The 19,822-nt window shown below is 40.0% G+C and overlaps 1 protein-coding gene and 1 pseudogene across 2 annotated transcripts in view; one reads left to right on the top strand and one right to left on the bottom strand.

The window, feature by feature from the left end:
- LOC126234342 (juvenile hormone acid O-methyltransferase-like) overlaps window positions 1–19,822 on the bottom strand; it is a 79,682-nt gene that overhangs the window by 24,617 nt on the left and 35,243 nt on the right. The gene's annotated exons all lie outside the window — the stretch shown is intronic.
- LOC126237586 (5S ribosomal RNA) lies at window positions 16,887–17,005 on the top strand (annotated as a pseudogene).

Raw genomic sequence — 19,822 nt, forward strand, 5'->3', positions numbered from 1 at the left:
GACCTAGAGGATATGTTTATATTTTAGAACTGGGGAAACGAAAGAGTGCCTGTTAATGGAAAGTATAGTGCAGACTGCTGTTCATTGCAGAATGCTAGGGAAATGCAATCAAGTTTACAAAAGCAGTTGCTTAAAATACTCTTGTGAGCCATCCCAGAACATTGTTCATCTGCATGGGACCAATACCAAATAGCACTAGAAGGGGATACTGAATGGATAAATATTCAGCAAGAATAGTTGTCTGACCCTCCGGTGAACAGATGCTAAAAAAAATAATCTGCCAGACGCTTGAAGACAGACGGACATTATGACGTAAAACCTATTAAAAGTTTCAAGAATCATGCTACAACATTCCACGTATCGCTCCCATAGGGATCGCAAAGATTACTACTGTATATGCACACAGAGGTTCTGAAGTAAGCTTTAATCCCGCTCTCCATACATAAATAGAACAGCAAGCTACCAAACTGTTACAATGGGACTTACTCTCTGCCACGCAACTCAGTGATTTGCACAATATGGATGCAGATGGACAAATATATCCACCAGTGAATGTCAATTGTATGACGATATTAATTATAATTTTCAGACTGAATTTCTTTCAACCTCATCAGCATTTATAAGAGAGACGTAGACCTACATTTAGAACTTCCCCTTCGGTATTAGGTATTTTCTTGTAACTCGAAACATTATCCAAAACTGATTAAAGAAACACTTACAGGTTGATATAAATTTTTGGCGTTAATTTTAGACGATTAATTTACTGTTTAATATTGCAAAACTGACGGCAGCGGTGTAGAAACAGATAGAAAATCACCAATTAAATTTCTAGTAAAGAAAGGACACTTAGTCATTGTTTCCTTATGTAAGTTAAATAAAATACAATGACATCAAGGCGGTGCTCGTATACCGCGACAGTGCATAAGAATATCGGTGCAAATATGGCCGAGATGAAGTCTGTTTCGTCATTAGAGTTGCTGCTGGTTTTAATTCCAGGAGAAGCAAGTAGGGTGGCAGTGAGAGAACCAGCACAAAGTACTGATATAGCACATAGCAGTGATATGCACATCTGTTTGTGGAATTCTGATACCGCTATCAGGTGTTATAGTACACAGATTTGCGACATGTGGCTTTTACCACCACTTACATCCATCGAATTCTGCGATTACGATATTACGATACTTCAGCCGCCTTATAGGCACGTCTGTTTCCGAAATTCTGTACCGGTATCCCTTAATGTCTGGTAACGTCTGCAGAGCCTGGGAAGCAGAGAGACAGAGAGCACATCTTCTTATGAGCATCAAGTCACAGTGTTTGTCCAGCGACCAGTGAGGGCCACCCGGCGTCCTTGCCACAGTTGTGTCATGATCCCGGCTTTGAGTGCCCCCACAGAGAGCACTGGGCCAACAGCATCCATGTTTGTTTTGTACCCAGCTATATGTATATAAATTACAATCAAATGAACACCCTTAGCGGCTTACAGGCGTTGACATACGTCAACGGGGACACATGAAAATGTGTGCCCTAACCGGGACTCGAACCCGGGATCTCCTGCTTACATGGCAGACGCTCTATCCATCTGAGCCACCGAGGACACAGAGGATAGCGCGACTGGAGGGATTTATCTCTGGCACGCCTCCCGCGAAACCCACATTCTCAACGTATTGTTCCGCACTACATTCGTAGTGCCCCCGCCCATTATACTCATTACTTGCGGCGCGTTGCCGATTCCCGTAAGAGTTCGGGCAATGTTTATGCATTCGCACAGAAGAAGCAGATGGTCAAGTGGCTGGTGAGCCTTAACTGTATATATACTAAGATGGTATCTGTTCTTTCGGACATCTGTCCCCGTTGACGTATGTCAACGCCTGAAAGCAGCAAAGGGTGTTCATTTGATTGTAATTTCACTCTAACGAGCTGCATGATCACCGATGGTATCTGTTCTGTCGGACATGTCCGAAAGAACAGATATCTTAATATCTATATGTATATGTTTGTCTATAAACAGCTAAACGTGTGTTTTTTCTATAAGGCCTCTTGCATACTAATGTAACCACCTAGATGCTGGCCGGCCAGTGTGGCCGAGCAGTTCTAGGCACTTCAGTCTGGAACCGCGTGACCGCTATGGTCGCAGGTTCGAATCCTGCCTCGGGCATGGATGTGTGTGATGTCCTTAGGTTAGGTAGGTTTAAGTAGTTCTAAGTTCTAGGGGACTAATGATCTCAGATGTTAACTCCCATAGTGCTCAGAGCCATTTGAACCTAGTTGCTGGTTATGACCAAGTGGACGAAATACACTCACCACAAATATCTTATCATAACCAACCTTGTCCTCCAATAACACTGGAGGCTGTGAGAAGAATAAAAATGCTTCACTACTTCCCAAAGAAATGCGCTGCTTGATTTCTGGGCCTTCTGGCTGTGTAAAGAAGAATCTCGTTCTTTCACTGTTAACACAACATGAGGCGTACGTTCCAAACGTATATATTTTCAAAGACTACTTTTCAGCCAAAATATCAATTTTTACAAGAAATTTTGCACAGAGTAGCCTACCAGACATTTGGTGGAAGCAGTGATATTCCACCAACAGAGAAAGTAAAGCCATAAAATATGTTCGTATTTGATGATGTCATAGTGGAGAGCAAAGACAAGATACAAAGATATTTTTGTTTGGGCCATCATATAAAAGTCGACGTCATTTATTTAAGCCATATGTATTCCAAGATTCCTCAGAAGGTGGAGGAGATAAAGTCAACCTTATTATCATTATTCAAAGAGGACAATGTGAATGTAAAATACATTTACCCAGAACATGTTGAGGCTGACATGCCATCAAACGAATTTGTTAAGGGAACCTGGACGTCGAGACCTGTACTGTTTAATAGTATTTTAAAATTTAATAACACAAGACTTTAATAGATAATTAAACTTTAACCAGAAAAAAGTCTATATGAAGAAATTTAAAAACTGTGAAATATATCAAGCAGTGAATACTTGTTTTTGTCTTACATGAAGAATTACGTGTAATTTTTACACACTACTCAAAATAGGTCAAAACAATTTTTTTTAATCATTACCTTGTTGAAACAGTAAACACGGAATATTTACCAATTTGTTGTTTCTTGTATTTTTGAAAATGTTTTTAGAAGTCAATTTTTTACCTAATAATTTAAGTGCATATGACATTCTCCAGCTTAAAATATTTAATACGTTGCTGAATAATGCGGTTCATTGTATAGGCAAGCATTACATTATTATTTACGTAAAATTTTGTTTTTCTTGCTTTAATATTGGATGAGATGCTGATACCTACAAATGCAAAAACTTTAATGAGAGTAAATTGAAACTAAAGATTTGATGCCATTTTCTTCTCAGTGATAGCGTGTCAAAACATTCCAACTCCATAATTTTGTTGATTCTAAGTGTCCTTTTCATCTTCTTGGGTCGAGTGTGCATATATGTGTTTATGTCCATTTGCTTCACACTTATTATACTGTAAGTAGGCTGTTTAGGTTTTTATGTTGGTAACGCCACGTAGCGCTCTGTATGAAAATCACTGACTGTGCTGCGTGCCTCTGTGGCTGGTTTGCATTGTTGGAATATTTGCTATTGTAGTGTTAGGTAGTTGGATGTGAACAGCACGTAGCGTTGCGCAGTTGGAGGTGAGCCGCCAACAGTGGTGGATGTGGGGAGAGAGATTGTAACAACAACAACGCTGTACTATTAGACAAATAATATTTTTTATTTTTCGATAAATTAGAATAATCGATGTTCTGATTTCATTTTTTTTTTTTCGTTTCATGTCATGGTGTTAAGAAAACTCTAAACAAATTTCGATGTGGATATTAATGTTTATGTCAAATTTCAAGCAATATTGTAATAGAATTGAAGTGTAACAAACGTTGAATCTATTGTAACATGTTTAAAATTGTAATTGTGCGTCTGGTCCATACGTAGGCAATGTGTTAGGATATGTAGAATGCAAAACCTCTGGTGAATACCCTGTCTGTAGGGGAGCGGTAAAAGGTGGATGGCAGGTGAGCGCGGGAAAATGCACACGGGCGCTGCACGGCATAACGGGCTCAGCAGTAGTAGTTGGAGTTTGGCATTGGTCTGAGCAACACGTCCTGGATCGAGGAGGCTCTCCTGGAAGACGTAGTTTCATTGAGCCTCGGATATGCCGTTCCGACGCCTACACAGCATGGCAAAATTCCATAGGCACTAAATGGAAAAGTATTGCGACGCTATAAAGAAGTAAAGTGCCGATACATCAAGTGCCATTGCTGTGGTTGTATGTGTGCTCCGTGCCTCGCCATCTCGCCACCCGCCAACCGCCGCATCGATACGAACAGGTTGAAACTTTTAGTACTGTATTCGTGTGGACCAGTGTTACTTTTGTTCCATATTGTTCAATAACAACTTAAATGATATGACAGTTCTGGTAAAATTTAATTATCCTCACAACTAACCTAGCCAGGGTCCTTTCCAAATGTTGTGCAATCCGAGTGTCCCGAAATGAAGAATTAAAGTTTATGTTAATAATAATTACCTGCAGACCTAGCTATGTTACAATGATGTTTAAAGAACTTTTTTGTTAATGAACTAATAGACGAATAACGAAGGTCTGACAAAGTTGGAAGATAATTTTGATATTGATTTAGTAGTGAAGTTTAATCATTTCGAGACAGATATAACGGTATTTAAATGAGCAGGAAATAAAATGAAATGAGTAGTAACTAATATTTTGGAAATCTTGAGCACATAATGATTTCAGTAATCGAATTTTTTAATACAGTGATCATAACAGTTTCAGGGTCCCCACCCCCCTCTTTTTTTATTCATTTGAATTCTGAAGTGTTCTAGACTGATTTGATCAGCAAAGTTAAAGTCAATATAAAAAACCAAAATTTATCAGTGTTTTACCTTTATCAAAATTGACATTGTGTGTGTGATTCGAAAGTGCTATTTCTAGGATAACCTATGCCCGATTTTAATCAGATCAATAGACAGTACGAAGTTTTGTAGTAAACATTATAGTGTAGTATTATGTATTTATGGTTTATCCCTATCAGTACAGAAAGTGAAATTATCAGTTCAATAAATTTTCTGGTTCTAAAATTTACCATATTATGCTGTGTTACTACGTGTTGTTTTGCTTGTACTTACATCAACTTGTACAGGGAAGAAACTCAGTTAATGCCTAATTAGGCTGGCGACCGTATTATTAACAAATTGGTAGCATCTTCTGTGTTGTTTCTTGTCCGTCTTGACGTGTAGTTGCATTTCGGACTTGCTTGACGTATCATTGTTATTACAGAGTGGGTGTAAGTCTGATTTGCCTCCATTCAGGTACACGCGGTCAATTCCTATACAAAAATCCTTTCTCATAAGGTGAAACCCGTCAACTTACCATAGTACAGGCTTTAATGAGTATTGTGCCCCAAAGCGCAGTGTTACAAGATGGCAGAATTTTGAGAGCGGACGATCTTGGACGTGTGTCCATCAGAAAGAGTAAATTTGTAATACTGGATATCATGAACTGATATATGTATGATGACTTCTGAACATTATTAAGGTAAATATATTGTTTGTTCTCTATCAAAATCTTTCATTTGCTAACTATGCCTATCAATAGTTAGTGCTTTCAGTAGTTAGAATCTTTTATTTAACTGGTAGTATTGGTGCTCGCTGTATTGCAGTAGTTCGAGTAACGAAGATTTTTGTGAGGTAAGTGGTTCATGAGAGATATAGGTTATTGTTAGGTGATTCATGAAAGATATAGGCCATTGTTAGCCAGGGCCATTCTTTTGTAGGGATTATTGAAAGTCAGATTGCGTTGCGCAAAAAATATATTGTGTGTCAGTTTACTGTTGATCAGAATAAGTAAAGAGAGAAGTGTCTGAGTACGTTCAGTTTTGCTCAGCTGTTTGAAAATCAAATAACGTAAGAGGTTTACCAGCACAGTCATTTCTAATTTTCCAAAGGGGACGTTTCAATACGTGCAGCATGAAATGTTCTAGTTGCTTATCAATGGATATGTTGTGAAACAGAGTTGACCAAACTGCTTTTGTTAACTCACTGACATTTTCGCTGTTTCTCGTGACGGCTAGAGCATAATATTCGATGAGGTTTTTTATTTCTGATTCGGTAAGTTTCCTTGTCCACCATTTGCTTTGTCATCAGAGTTTTTATCCTGTCATGTCCTTGCAGAGTTTCCTGAGTTGCCCCAGTTCTCTTCAGCTCATGTCCTATGCATTCTAGTTTTTTATTTCAGTTTAATCATATGGTTTAGCAGCCAGAACATTAGTCAAGTCCATCGCGTCACCATGATGAAAGTAGTATCATGCATGTGAGTTACCGAGCATTGCCCTCTCATTTAAGTTATGGCCGAAAGAGTCAGCCTACAGGAATTGTGAAACGAACCCTGTCGTCCAGGACCGCGTGCCACAAAGGGCGCAGATTCGCCACGAGATGGGGAAACTCACAGGCGTCTATTGTCTATTGATGCCTAAGTGCTGTAGCTTGCGAGTGAGGCAGACGAGACCGTACGTCATAGGGAAACCCAGTAGAAGGCTTTTGTGGCAAAGGAGCCGTAGCAGTGTAAAATTTGGCGGACCTAAGATAGGCCGTAAAGGGAAACATTTATGGAAACTATTAAATTCTGTAGTAATTCAGGGAATTAAGCAACAGTTATTTTAATCTACCATCCTTCATAAATTTTCATGGTGATCCCAATAAAACTTGAATATTGATCATATCTATAAGAGTTTAGGATTTACTGTTATAGTGAAATTCACAACTTTTGTGACAAAGACCTGAATGCTAAACTCTGAACGCTTTAATCGATCTTAACGATCGACATTTCATACAGAAGTACATAATTAAAATGACAAATGTTGTAAATATCAACTCTTGGAACTTCATTTGTTTAAAAGATATAGTAAATTTAAATTATCAGTATGTTCAGTTAAGCATCAGATCATCATTTCCTCCACACAAAACACACTGAACGACGATAGCATGACACATTGAATCATTAGGTAATAGAATATTTATTGTAAAGTTTAGTGCATAATAGTTAATTTTGTTCTTAATTTATTTATCAGAAAGCACACTGGCGCAAGGCTACTGGCCGCGACATTCAAAGTTAAGAAGGAAATTTTGTTGGTTTTATATAAAAGAATTTAACAATGGGTCAAGATTTGATTATTTAAATATGTTAAAATGTCAAATAATGTAGAATAAGCTGTAGCCAATAAGATGGACGGCTTCAGGAAAGAACTGCCCTAGTCAGTTGAGCGATATTCGGCGTGCGGGAAACGCGGACGGAAACGGGCAGAGGGTCAGTGCGGGTGCAGACGCGAAAGCGGACATTTCGGCTGGAGACACCAGACGCGAAAGTGGACAGTCGGTCTTTAGGCAGCTACGAAATGAAACCACTTAGAAAATTTCGCGTTGTGTGGTATCGCGGGACTTAGTCTGAGCGGTGAGCAGCCACGCGCCTGGTGTCAACTAACTTGCATTACATTGTGAATGATCGAACTGTGTCAAATGGATATGCGCACGAGTGTAACAGTATCTCTAAATACGACCACTTTCGCTTTTATTTTGCTTTCTGAATAAACATTATTCTAACCAAATCGCAACTGTGTGGCCTATATCATTTATGGATCGTTAATTTAGTTCCCAATATTATTATTATTGTTATTATATGTTATTTAACTTCGTATTTCGCAAACTTGCCATCAGCCAGGCAATTTAACCAAAAGGCCACAGGTGTCTAGTTTAGGGCGTGTAATGCGACACGTCCGGTTCAACCCCTAGACGAGTCTGAGTCAAGACACTACGACGAAGACGAACCGCATGTGAGCCCTAACATCTTTGGGACGTTAGCTCGCATGCACCACATCTAGCAATTTACTTACTAAAAATAGAGACTGCCTCTTTGCTTTCCACACCACCATTGAAATCGTCGAAGTTCTTGTCACATTTCTGTTAATTTACCTTAGTGGCACAACCGTGCCAATGTTTTGTAAATCACAATCCAACACATTGCCTATATCTACGGAAGCAATTGTGAGAACAACATGCAATGATACATAGCTCTCTTCTGTCAGGAACCGTCCAATGCAGCAAGAATATCAATAGACTGTCTAATACCTAAATAGTTTCTTTCGCTGCCCTCTGCTTAGATGCTTCACTGACTTCTGTTGTGGTATTATGCAAATGCTTATCACATCTTTCGAGTTTGACAGGTGTTGGTGGGACTTCTTTTTTTATATTCTCAATACACCTCATGGAATAAGTAAGACGAATATTGAATTGGTTATATTTTGTGCATCTTACATGACACTGTGCATATCGTTATTTTACACACTTGATATTCCATTACGATCTTTCTGGATAAGCCTGTTCTCTTATATGATCACTAACCATAATGGGCTTTTCACTATTACAGTGTTTATATTTAGCAACACACAAAAACAATTCTGAAATCTTGCTCTTACTAATCAAAATGTAACGGTTATTTTTATATTTTCAACACCAACATGTTGTTCATTTTTGGTAAGATGTTTCAACTTGCGTTCTGAAGCATTGCCTGGCGAAGTTATTGACGAAACTGACTTTGTTGTAGCGTAACAATTTCTTCATTTTTACGATTTCCAATAATACACTTATGTTGACTACCGCAAAATTTACGACCGCAATTAAACTTCTTCGTTTTTCGTATTTTACGATGTAAAATAGTTGAAATAAACATTCACAATGGTGAGGTACTGTACATAAGGTATATATTTTCAATATCAGGAAGAATCACAGAATTTTATTAAACAAAAAAACATTTTTTGGGTCCTCCTTGACATATGCATGGATTTGGGGAGTCACTTGCAGTATGGCTTCCCGGTTACAGAAAATACCTGACTATCAGTATACTGTGGGCTATGGATAGGCTCATGCAAATACAGTGCACTCATCTAGGGGTGCTAAGCACAGGTCGTACATGCAGACAACACGAAATTAATGGAACTTGATGATATTATCGAAACAGTAGCCAGAACCCAGCAACAAATTGAAGAAATCAATGCAAAGCTATTGGATATACTCAGCTTTGTTCAGACATTAGCTTTGGAACATGCATCCCATCACCACCAGTAGTCTCAGAGTATATGGAAGCTGCATGCTAACTCAAAACCAGTATAGCAAACAATACCATGTAAGCGACAAAGTGTAAGGTTATTGAAGCGCATAACGACATTCAGTGGAAATTACGATTGCTAAAATTAGGGCAGTCACAAACAAGTCAGTCTCTTAGAAAAGTTTAAATCGGTAACAAAATCTGCAAAGATTGTCACACACTATGGATGGAGGTAGAAAAGAGGAGGAGGACGAAGAAAAAGAAGAAGTATGTGCTATTACAGATTTCATTAAAAGTCCCAGTGATGATGAGTTAGACAACTTTCGGAGTCATATATGTTTGGTAATCACACTATACTTTTAACCGAGAATGCAATACCAGTTGGGAATAATGAATTTGAAAGAACACCTGGTTTATTGACTCTAATGTTGTTAAAAACTTCCAACGCCGAAGTGTATTCCCAGAGAATAAAGCACATGGTAAAATATTACATATGACTAAGGCACATAGAAAAGCCAAGACACCTAAAAGACGAATATAAAATGCAAGAATATAACTAAACTAACATTAGAAGCTACACACAATGCAGGCAAAGGCAATGAAGTTCAGCTTAAAAGATTAAAAATTCTACCTCTGGAATACATATTATATACATATTACTATGACCTAAACGAAATCGTGGAACAAACAATTACTCACAGCATCAGCAGTTGTGGAGAATACAAGTCACACAAATTAAAACATATCAATAATATCAGAGCTTAGGAAAGACATATTATCGAGTAATTATGGAAACCGTTGTTTGTGAACAGACCAGGCTACAAAACATTCATGCACAGCCATGTCATAATACAACGACTGGATGATCTATGGCAGGCTGACCTAGTAGACATGCAGGAATATTCACAACTGAATAAGGCTTTCAAGCACGTTTTAATGGACGTAGACGCATATTTCAAATTTATATGGGCCCTCCCCGTGAAGTTGAAGGCATAGAACAAAACTGCACAGGTGTTTGTACAATTGCTGCAAACTGGAATGAATCAGTGTCCTGACAATCATCACACCGATAATGGAGGCGAATCTGCAACACACATTTCGAGGTAGTAATTGCACAAAAACTCCTATTTGAAAACTAATTCTGTTGGACACATTAACAGAAAAATCAAAACTCGGATATGGAAGCAATTTAATACCTTAGTACCATGCAAATAGCTAGACATTCTATCAGAATTCATTGATGAACATAATGAAAATACTCATCGTACAATTAGGGCAAGATCTATTGATGTCCATATTGGTGCAAGACCACACTGGACTTGTATGTTGTGAAAGGCTACCGGCGATTAGTTTACTCCGGGATCGCAATCACTTTAACTAGTAAGCCTTCCACTTCACTACCTGGCTCATGCATCTGATAAACTGATATTTCCCTGTGACTGTGTTTGTAGTTGACAGCCAGCATTTGACGTTATCAGATAGAAGTTTGTATGTGTTGGAAACTCTGCTCTGTGAAGGAGTAGGTTAATGTTTAACGTAACGTCGACAACGAGGTCACTGAGATGGAGTACATGCTCGGATTACGGACGGATGGAGAAGGAAACTGGCCGTGATCTTTCAAAGGAACCATCCTGGCATTTGCCTTAAGCGACTTACTGGAATCAGGGGAAATCTAAATCAAGTTTGCCGACCGTGGGTTGAACCGTCTTACTCTCGAATGTGAGTCCAGTGTGCTAACCGCCGCGCCACCCCACTCGGTGGTCATCACATTCATTAGAATCTAAATAAGCTCGAGTGCTGAAATAATATTAATGAAATGGCGGTCCTTTCATTATTTCAGTCAATTGTTGATGGGTGATTAATGTATCAATGCAGGACTGACCTTTTATAAAAGTTATGGCTAAATTAATAGGAAAAATAAAACATGTTAGCGTGATGACAAAACATGATCTGTTGGCAACAGAAGTATACAACGAATAGTTAACACTCCATTGGTTGGCGACTGGTTGGGAAGGTCTAAAGTTGGTTTGATTCAACAATTTACTCTGGCTCAAAACTTGGATAACACTGAATCAAGTTTGATGGATCTGTTCTACACAGAAGTTTTACTACGTTGGTGCAGCTGAGAACAAGTGGCAAGATTGTGATCCTGTTTGCCGTAACAAGCCGGAGCAGCGATACTGCACGCCTTCTCGATGCGTAATGCTGTCTCAGGTCACCGTCGTGGTTCACGTATCTGCAGAGCAGCAATGTGCGGCGCCTGTAATTCCCAACCGCAGACACGAAATACACTATGTGATCTAAAGTATCCGGACACCCCCAAAAACATAAGTTTTTCATATCAGGTGCATTGCGCTGCCATCTACTGCCAGGTACTCCATATCAGAGACCTCAATAGTCATTAGACATCGTGAGAGCAGAATGGGGCGCTCCGCGGAACTCACGGACTTCGAACGTGGTTAGGTGATTGGGTGTCACTTGTGTCATACGTCTATACGCGAGTTTTCCACTCCCCTAAACATCCCTAGGTCCACTGTTCCCGATGTGATAGTGAATTGGAAACGTGAAGGGACACGTGCAGAACAAAATCGTACAGGTCGACCCCGTCTGTTGACAGAGAGACCGCAAACAGTTGAAGAGGGTCGTAATGTGTAACAGGCCTGTTCACAATGCACGCTCTGAGGTGGAGTGGCTACACGACAATAACATCTATCCAGACCATTACACAGGAATTCCAAACTGCATTAGGATCCACTGCAAGGACTATAACAGTTAGGCGGGAAGTGAGAAAACTTTGATTTAATGGTCGAGCGGCTGCTCATAAGCTACACATCACGCCGGTATATGCCAAACGACACCTCGCTTGGTGTAAGGAGCGTAGACATTGGACGACTGAACAGTGGAACAGCGTTGTGTGGAGTGACGAATCACGGTACGCAGTGTGGCGATCCGATGGCAGGGTGTGGGTATGGCGAATGCCCGGTGAATGTAATATGCCAGCGTGTGGAGAGCCAACAGTAAAATTCGGAGGCGGTGGTGTTATGGTGCGATCGTGTTTTTCATTGAGGGGGCTTGCTCCCGTTGTTGTTTTGTGTGGCACTATCATAGCACAAGCCTACATCGATATTTTAAGCACCTTCTTGCTTCCCACTGTTAAAGAGCAATTCGGGGATGGCGACTGCATTTTTCAACACGATCGATCACCTGTTCACAATGCACGCTCTGAGGTGGAGTGGCTACACGACAATAACATCCCTGTAATTGGCTGGCCTGCACAGAGCTCTGACCTGAAACCTATACAATACCTTTGGGTGGTTTTGGAACGCCAACTTCGTGCCAGGCCTCACTTACCGACATGATACCTCTCCTCTGTGCGGCACTCGGTGAAGAATGGGCTGCCATTCCGCAAGAAACCTTCCAGCCCCTGATTGAACGTATGCCTGCGAGAGTGGAAGCTGTCATCAAGGCTAAGGGTGGGCCAACACCATATAGAACTACAGAATTATGGAGCTGCCAGGAACCTGTGACCCATTTTCAGCTAGGTGTCCAGATACTTTTGATCACATAGTGTATGCAGAATTGTAGGTGGCAGTTTGTTAGATGGATCGCAATTATTCTATTATGGAGCCCTGAAATCTTAGATTCCAGCGTGTGACGCTCCAGGTCGCTGGTCATACCATGGACGAATTTGACTCACTTATATGGCAATGCGCACAAGAAAATCAAACGTCAAGGCAGCTAGACCGGCAGGACAACGTGTATGGGCTACTGTATGACAGGTACGCACGGTTTTACTGACTACTACGAGTACGATGGGTTCATATGCACACTCAGCCCACAGAAGTTTGATTGATCATCCCAAGTGGTGAGGCCTTTTCAAAGCAGTACGAGGGCTGGTGTAAACCAATTGTGTACATACATAGTGTATTCGAATCATCAGAAAATTTCCCTTCAGTTACTGCTGCAAACATGATGTTAATTCATGATCGGCTTGTGAATTATTCACCAGTCACAGAAATAGTGCCGTGTGTGGCATAAATGTTGAGGTTTGACACAACATATGAGGTATTTTACGATGGCGTCTCAGGATGCAAACATCATTGCAAGTGCAAAGGGGTTTTATGATGAGTTTGGGCATTTAATGTTTAAAAATGTCACATTGATCGCATTCTCCAATGTTGGGTATGTACTAACGAGGAACTCTACAACCGTCAGTTCACAATTATTATGTAAGTGTGCTAACACCAGAAAAAACGTTACATGGTTAACCGAAAGTACCTTCCGAATATGATGTAGATTATATATGATGTAGATTTCACCATGCAAAACAGTGGGATGATGAGGGACTGAAATATAAAGAGATGGTGTCGGCACATCGGACTTATTACCATAAAGGCAACGTAGCTTATGTAAAAGGTAGTGAGAAGATGTCTTCGTTTCAAGAAATATTCGAAAATGCGTCTATTCAGAACCTCGAAAGACAGGGATGTCCTGTCCTCTAACAGCTGATGGAATGAGCACAACATGAATTTATGCTCAGCTCAAAAAATGTAGAATCACTACTGCATTGGTTTGTTGCTAAATAATTTCCTTTTACTTTAAAAAGAACTTTTCATTCGTTTCATAATTTCATTTCACTATTAACAAGCTTAAGATGAGTATTTAACATATCTTGTCTATGCTTCTCATGGAGAACTGGTTGGATAATTTCCGATAACTTCTCTGTAGGACTCTTCATATCTGCGACTGCATGTGTCCAGAGGCCAATACAAGCATCTCTCTACACACGGTATGTAGTCAGCATCTAATACGTATACTGTGAGATAAGGGAGCGCTACTTGGTGCACGTCTTGCTCTGCATGCAAGAACAACATGAAGCGAAGTCTTTATGTATACATGCACTCTGATAGTTAGTAGATCTTATTTCTAGCCCTAAACTCTCAGTGCAAATGAAATATAAAATCGTAGGTAGCGATACAGGTAGCCCCGTGTGAAACTATTCTCCCCTATTTTCAATCCGATTGTCATTGACACTGACTGCTTTTCCATTATGAAGGGACAGTTTGACTGATGAATGTACTCGTTTAACTAACTAATTGAAGCGTATCTTATAAAGAGAATGTAATTTTTCACCTTTTTTATTGATTTTTTTCTAAACAAAAGTAAGGAAGCGTGGACTTTCTCTTCTGCGATTCACTACTTTTTGCGTTTTCTTACTGAACAGAGCTATGTGTAACCGCTCTGTTCAATTTGTAATTTTTATTGAATGATAACTGCTAACTTCATACTTAAAAGGTGTTTTGAAAATCATTTGTAGCATCCTTTAGTTCGTCACATTAATCACTTATGTTAGTTTCTTTATGTTTCAGGGGAATCCATATGTATGTGTATCCATTGTTTGAGAACGGAACAACCGAAAGCTATATCGCATTTTGTCGTTTAAATGTTGCTTACATACAAAGTCAAAGCTGCACACATTTTAAGTCCAAACATATGCTTGTCATCACATTTTTTACATGTAAATTAATACATTATACTTATGGTCAAACAATGTTATTAAACAACGAAGAACTACAATAACCGCCAGGGTCTGATACATGACAAATGTCAATATTATGGTAAAGTGTAATCCAGCGACGTTAAATACACTAATTCAACTTTTATGTCATTTATGTGACATTGATAACTGCATCATACCAACACACTTCTGACGTACTTTTCCCGAGGCAAATAACTCTTAAATTGACTGCATACTTTTTTATCATGTCCAGATATTTTTTTCAAATCTTATTCTCCCGGTAAGGAAAAGTTTCATTGAAATTGGCAACGCATGACTGGAGGCATTCTATGTACATATTTTTCAAATATTTTTCCTGTTACATGTATTGTCTTGCAAACAAAGCCTGATGAGAAGACATAAAGACGAGTGCGAGGACAAAACCAAAAATCAAGAAGGGAAACCATAATAAACCGCAATCTGAACGTACTTGGATTTAAAGAGAAAAAGATCAGATATCAAAATATGAGATTGCTGCCATCCAAACGACCTGCAAAAATACCGGGTGAGAGCATCTTTGATCTGTAGCTTGCCTTTTAATTTTATGAACCCTGAGATTTTACTGTATACGTATGATAATCTGTAAGGAATTTTTCATTTCAATTTAAAATTTAAAGAAAAATTTTATATTAACTGTTGTATACTCAAGGTAGTGGCCCTAAGGCGGCCGCTTTTGCTGTGCACGTTGTTAAAATGTCGGCGCAACTTTTTCTGTAGTTTTTGCTGGAATTTTCTGTGAGTAATTTCATTAATAATAGCATTGCTCCTACGCACCCCAATTTTTGCAAAGCAGTTGACATTAAGTTTATAAATATCTAATTTTGTTATAACGAACATTGGTAAAATGAATTAAATTGGGCATGTAGAAGAAATAACTCCCCAGGAAAATGTCTAAAGTGGCAACATGGTGGAACCCATCTTCAAAGCTGGCAGTGGTGGCTGAGCGGTTCTAGGCGCTACAGTCTGGAACCGCGCGACCACTACGGTCGCAGGTTCGAATCCTGCCTCGGGCATGGATGTGTGTGATGTCCTTAGGTTAGTTAGGTTTAAGTAGTTCTAAGTTCTAGGGGACTGATGACCTCAGAAATTAAGTTCAAAATGGTTCAAATGGCTCTGAGCACTATGAGACTTAACATCTGAGGTCGTCAGTCCCCTAGAACTTAGAACTACTTAAACCTAACTAACCTAAGAACATCACATACATCCATGCCCGAGGCAGGATTAGAACCTGCGTTAGTTAACTAATAGAGAAAGAACTCTGACTATGAAAATCTTGTTTTTGTTGTTCCAAGTACCTGCGTTTAGTTGTGAACATACTTCCCTGTTAGGAAAGAGCCACGAAGTTGGTTACTTGTTTCTTTTGATGGTCAGCGAAGACCATTTGTGTTAAATTTATTTTGTTCTTAAAGATAGGGGATGAACTAAATGCCCGTGTATTTCTTTTAGAAGTATTCAGAGTTCAGGATAGTTCGAAACGTATTACAGTTGAATTGTGCTGAGATTTGTGCGCGCTTATAATGGTGCTGAAATGCTCGTCGCTACGCGGCAGTAAGAAGACTTTGTATGGACAGGCAGTATTTGGAATTATGTGAGCACAGAACAAGATTTCAAGATGTTAACTGTCAACAAAACGTGCTGTGGGCCCAATGCTGCATACTGTAAATCGACGCCATGAAGAGCCAGTACCATTTATTGCTACATAATGTTATCCGCCGAAGCACCTAAGAAAATTCAGCCTAAAGTAAGATCTAACCAGTTTATCGTACGAGTTTGTACAGGCATACCAGCGTTTAGAACTGATATTATTGACACAGTTTTTCATTGTGATGATATTTGTTATATTTCAGCCCAAATATTTTCCATTATAGGCTCCTTCCTTTTCTTAAGAGAAATTCCGAGTTGTATTAAAAGAGAACTTTATTTGCATGAGTGAATATTAGTCTGACATTTTTTGTGATAAGTTTGAAACAGTCGAAACTTTGATAATGCTTTGTGTTAGCCGCTCACAATTTAACAAATTAAATATTAATGACAGTGTGATCTAAGTTTTTCTGAAACCAAAAGGTAATAACCTTAATTTCTTGAAAAGACTATTAAAGTACTTTACAAAAGTAACTGGTCATGCACAGATTAAATGATTTTAACAATCGTCAGTACTATCACGTTTCCAGTGACAGCTTTCAGTTTCTTAAATGCCAACGGCCTTGCCGCAGTGGTAACACCGGTTCCCGTCAGATCACCGAAGTTAAGCGCTGTCGGGCTGGGCTAGCACTTGGATGGGTGGACCACCCGGTCTGCTGAGCGCTGTTGGCAGGCAGGGTGCACTCAGCCTTTGTGAGGCAATCTGAGGAGCTACTTGATTGAGAAGTAGCGGCTCCGGTCTCTGAAACTGACATACGTCCGGGAGAGCAGTGTGCTGACCACATGCCCCTCCGAATCCACATCCAGTGACGCCTGTGGGCTGAGGATGACACGGCGGCCGATCGGTACCGTTGGGCCTACATGGCCTGTTCGGGAGGAGTTCTTTTATTAGTTTCTTAAATAAAAGGCATTACGTTTCAACCTTCAAAATATGAAGGTCAATTTTTCAATTTTACGTTATTATTATTAACGTCCTAAGCATTGCTGTGAGCATTACGCTACAGTTACTGCTAAGATCACTACACTAAAAAACGTATTCAATTACTGCTCCATTTTCAAAGCTAATACATAAGAGAAAATGCAAACGTGTTTCCATACAGGTATACTCAATGCACCCAACATTAAGCACTAACGTGAGTAACGTAATATTCTGCTGTGCACAAACCCTTTTGCTAATGAGAAATTAAAGGGCAATGCCAGTGCTTTAAGCAGTTATTCTGTTTAACAGCCAGAAAAGAAACCTTCATTTCGCTGTAGCATTACCATTTCACAGCTGTGTCAATGTATTGTTAGAAGTTGGGTAGTGTCGTACGTGAGTAACAAAATGAGCTAAGTTACGCTACCATTGTCGTTATTTCAGTATACTAGAGTTGATCGTCCAGTGCACTGGCTACTGTAAGTCTGTTTCAGTTAACTTTGCATGACACCTGATAAGTTACTACAGGATGATTTTACTTCGAATCAGATGCCTTATTCCACTTTGTGGGGATCCTTAACAACACTTGTCATTAAAAAGTGTAGCACAGAGGAGGGGGTGTTACAAGTCCCGAAATTTAGCTGCGGAATTAAGGAAATAAAATTAAAGAAAAGCACCAAGAACATGAAAATGACTTTTCGTCTTAGCTGCGAACCCAGAAAGCACATATAAATGAATCAGTCAGGAGTGAATTACGTGCAACTGCACAGGCTTTAGGTCAGGAAGTTGTGCGTAAATGCAGTCCACCGAACGATGCCGTAAACAATGAATGGAAACAACTCAGGGAAAGACTGAACCACGAAATACCACAATGGCGCGAAGATCTAAGCGCACAGGTTAGTAACCTGCGGCAAGAATTAGCTGCGATCAGAAGTACCGCGCATGAGCTGTCACCCTTAAATGAGTGTGTCAGTGATGCATACAGTTACGCAGATCCGCACGACAGACAGTACAGAGAACCAACGGGACCGGTCAGTCCATGCACCAATTGTTCATTCGAAGAAGCAGGTGCTGGACCGACACTTTCGGCCATCGTGCTAGAAGAAAGGCTTCTGAAACACCGACGATTTCATGTACATGTGCCGGAGAAAAAAATTCCCGACATCCGGATGTTGTTATAAAAGGATTTAGAGGCATACTACCTTAATACTGGAGTGACGAACAAAAGATCAAATTGATAACACTTTATATACAAGGAGATGCTGCCCTCTGGGCTTTTTTGAACCGGTTCTGGTCGGCATCGATCCAGCAACGTCTTCGAAAGGAAGTATATGATCAAGAACAGTGCAATGCGAAGTATGGGAGTTTAAGAAAGTATTTTGAACGAGATTTGAACAAGAAGAGATATTGGAATAAGCACATATCTCACAAACACAGTATCTGGCTGTTGAAATCTAAATTACCTACACATATATAGGAGAAATTTATACACGTGCAGGAGGCAGATCTGGAACAGTTTATGTCAGTTCTCCATCCGTTAAATCTTATACATGAAAATTTAAAGAGCAATTCCGGCAATGTCGCTAGCTAACCAGCGATAGCCACTAACGCTCGCAATAATCAAACTACACGGCGTCCAAAATTAAAGCAGCAAACGGAAATTTTGGAATGTTGCGTTGCCACAAAACAGGTGGAAGCAAAGTAGAAACAATTTAAAAAATACATAACGTAATCAACTACAACATGCATAACTGTAGCCAAAAACGTTCCTTTTTTTTCAACTTAACGATTTTGCACACGCATTGTGCTCAGTATGGGGTGTGGCCACCTAAGGCACCAATACGGGCCTGACAGCGACAAGACAAGATCTGAATGAAGTCATCAATCTCATGTTTAGGCAATATCGCCTATTCTTCCTACAGAGCTGCTTACGAGTCTTTGAGAGTGGTTGGTGGATGCAGACGTGATGCAACCCATCTCCCTGGTACATCCCAGACATGCTCTATGGGATTCAAATCGGGAGAGCGAGCAGGCTACGCCATGTGTGCAATATCTTCCGTTTTCAAGCAACTTACGGGAATTCAGCCAAGTCGTCTTAACAGCGACCGCCGATATTTCGGCGGGAGCACACCCCGCCATTTTCAAGGCAAACTGCAAAGGACAGGCTATGTACAGGCAAATTTAAAACCTCGGTACTCCGACTAACGCAGGAAAGATACACACACACACACACTGAACACCAGTGCCACCAAAGGTGACCAAAGGCAGAGATATCGATAGAGAGACTACGAACTAGCATGTAAAATTAGAGTGCTTTTGGGTTGCGTTAAGGATGATCTTGGTTTGCGTAAGGCGGATGTATATCGCATTCCTTGTAGCTATGACATGGCGTATATTGGTCAGACTAGCAGGACCGTGGAGGACCGACGTACTGAGCATAAACGGCACACACGATTACAGCAGCCAAGTAGATCTGCTATTGCCGAACATTGCTTGGATACTGGTCACTGTATGTAATACAACAACACCGAGATATTGGCATGCACGTCCAGCTATTGGGACAGTGTTATTAA

The sequence above is a fragment of the Schistocerca nitens genome, chromosome 2 (assembly GCF_023898315.1).
Source record: "Schistocerca nitens isolate TAMUIC-IGC-003100 chromosome 2, iqSchNite1.1, whole genome shotgun sequence".
Taxonomy (NCBI): Eukaryota; Metazoa; Arthropoda; class Insecta; order Orthoptera; family Acrididae; genus Schistocerca; species Schistocerca nitens.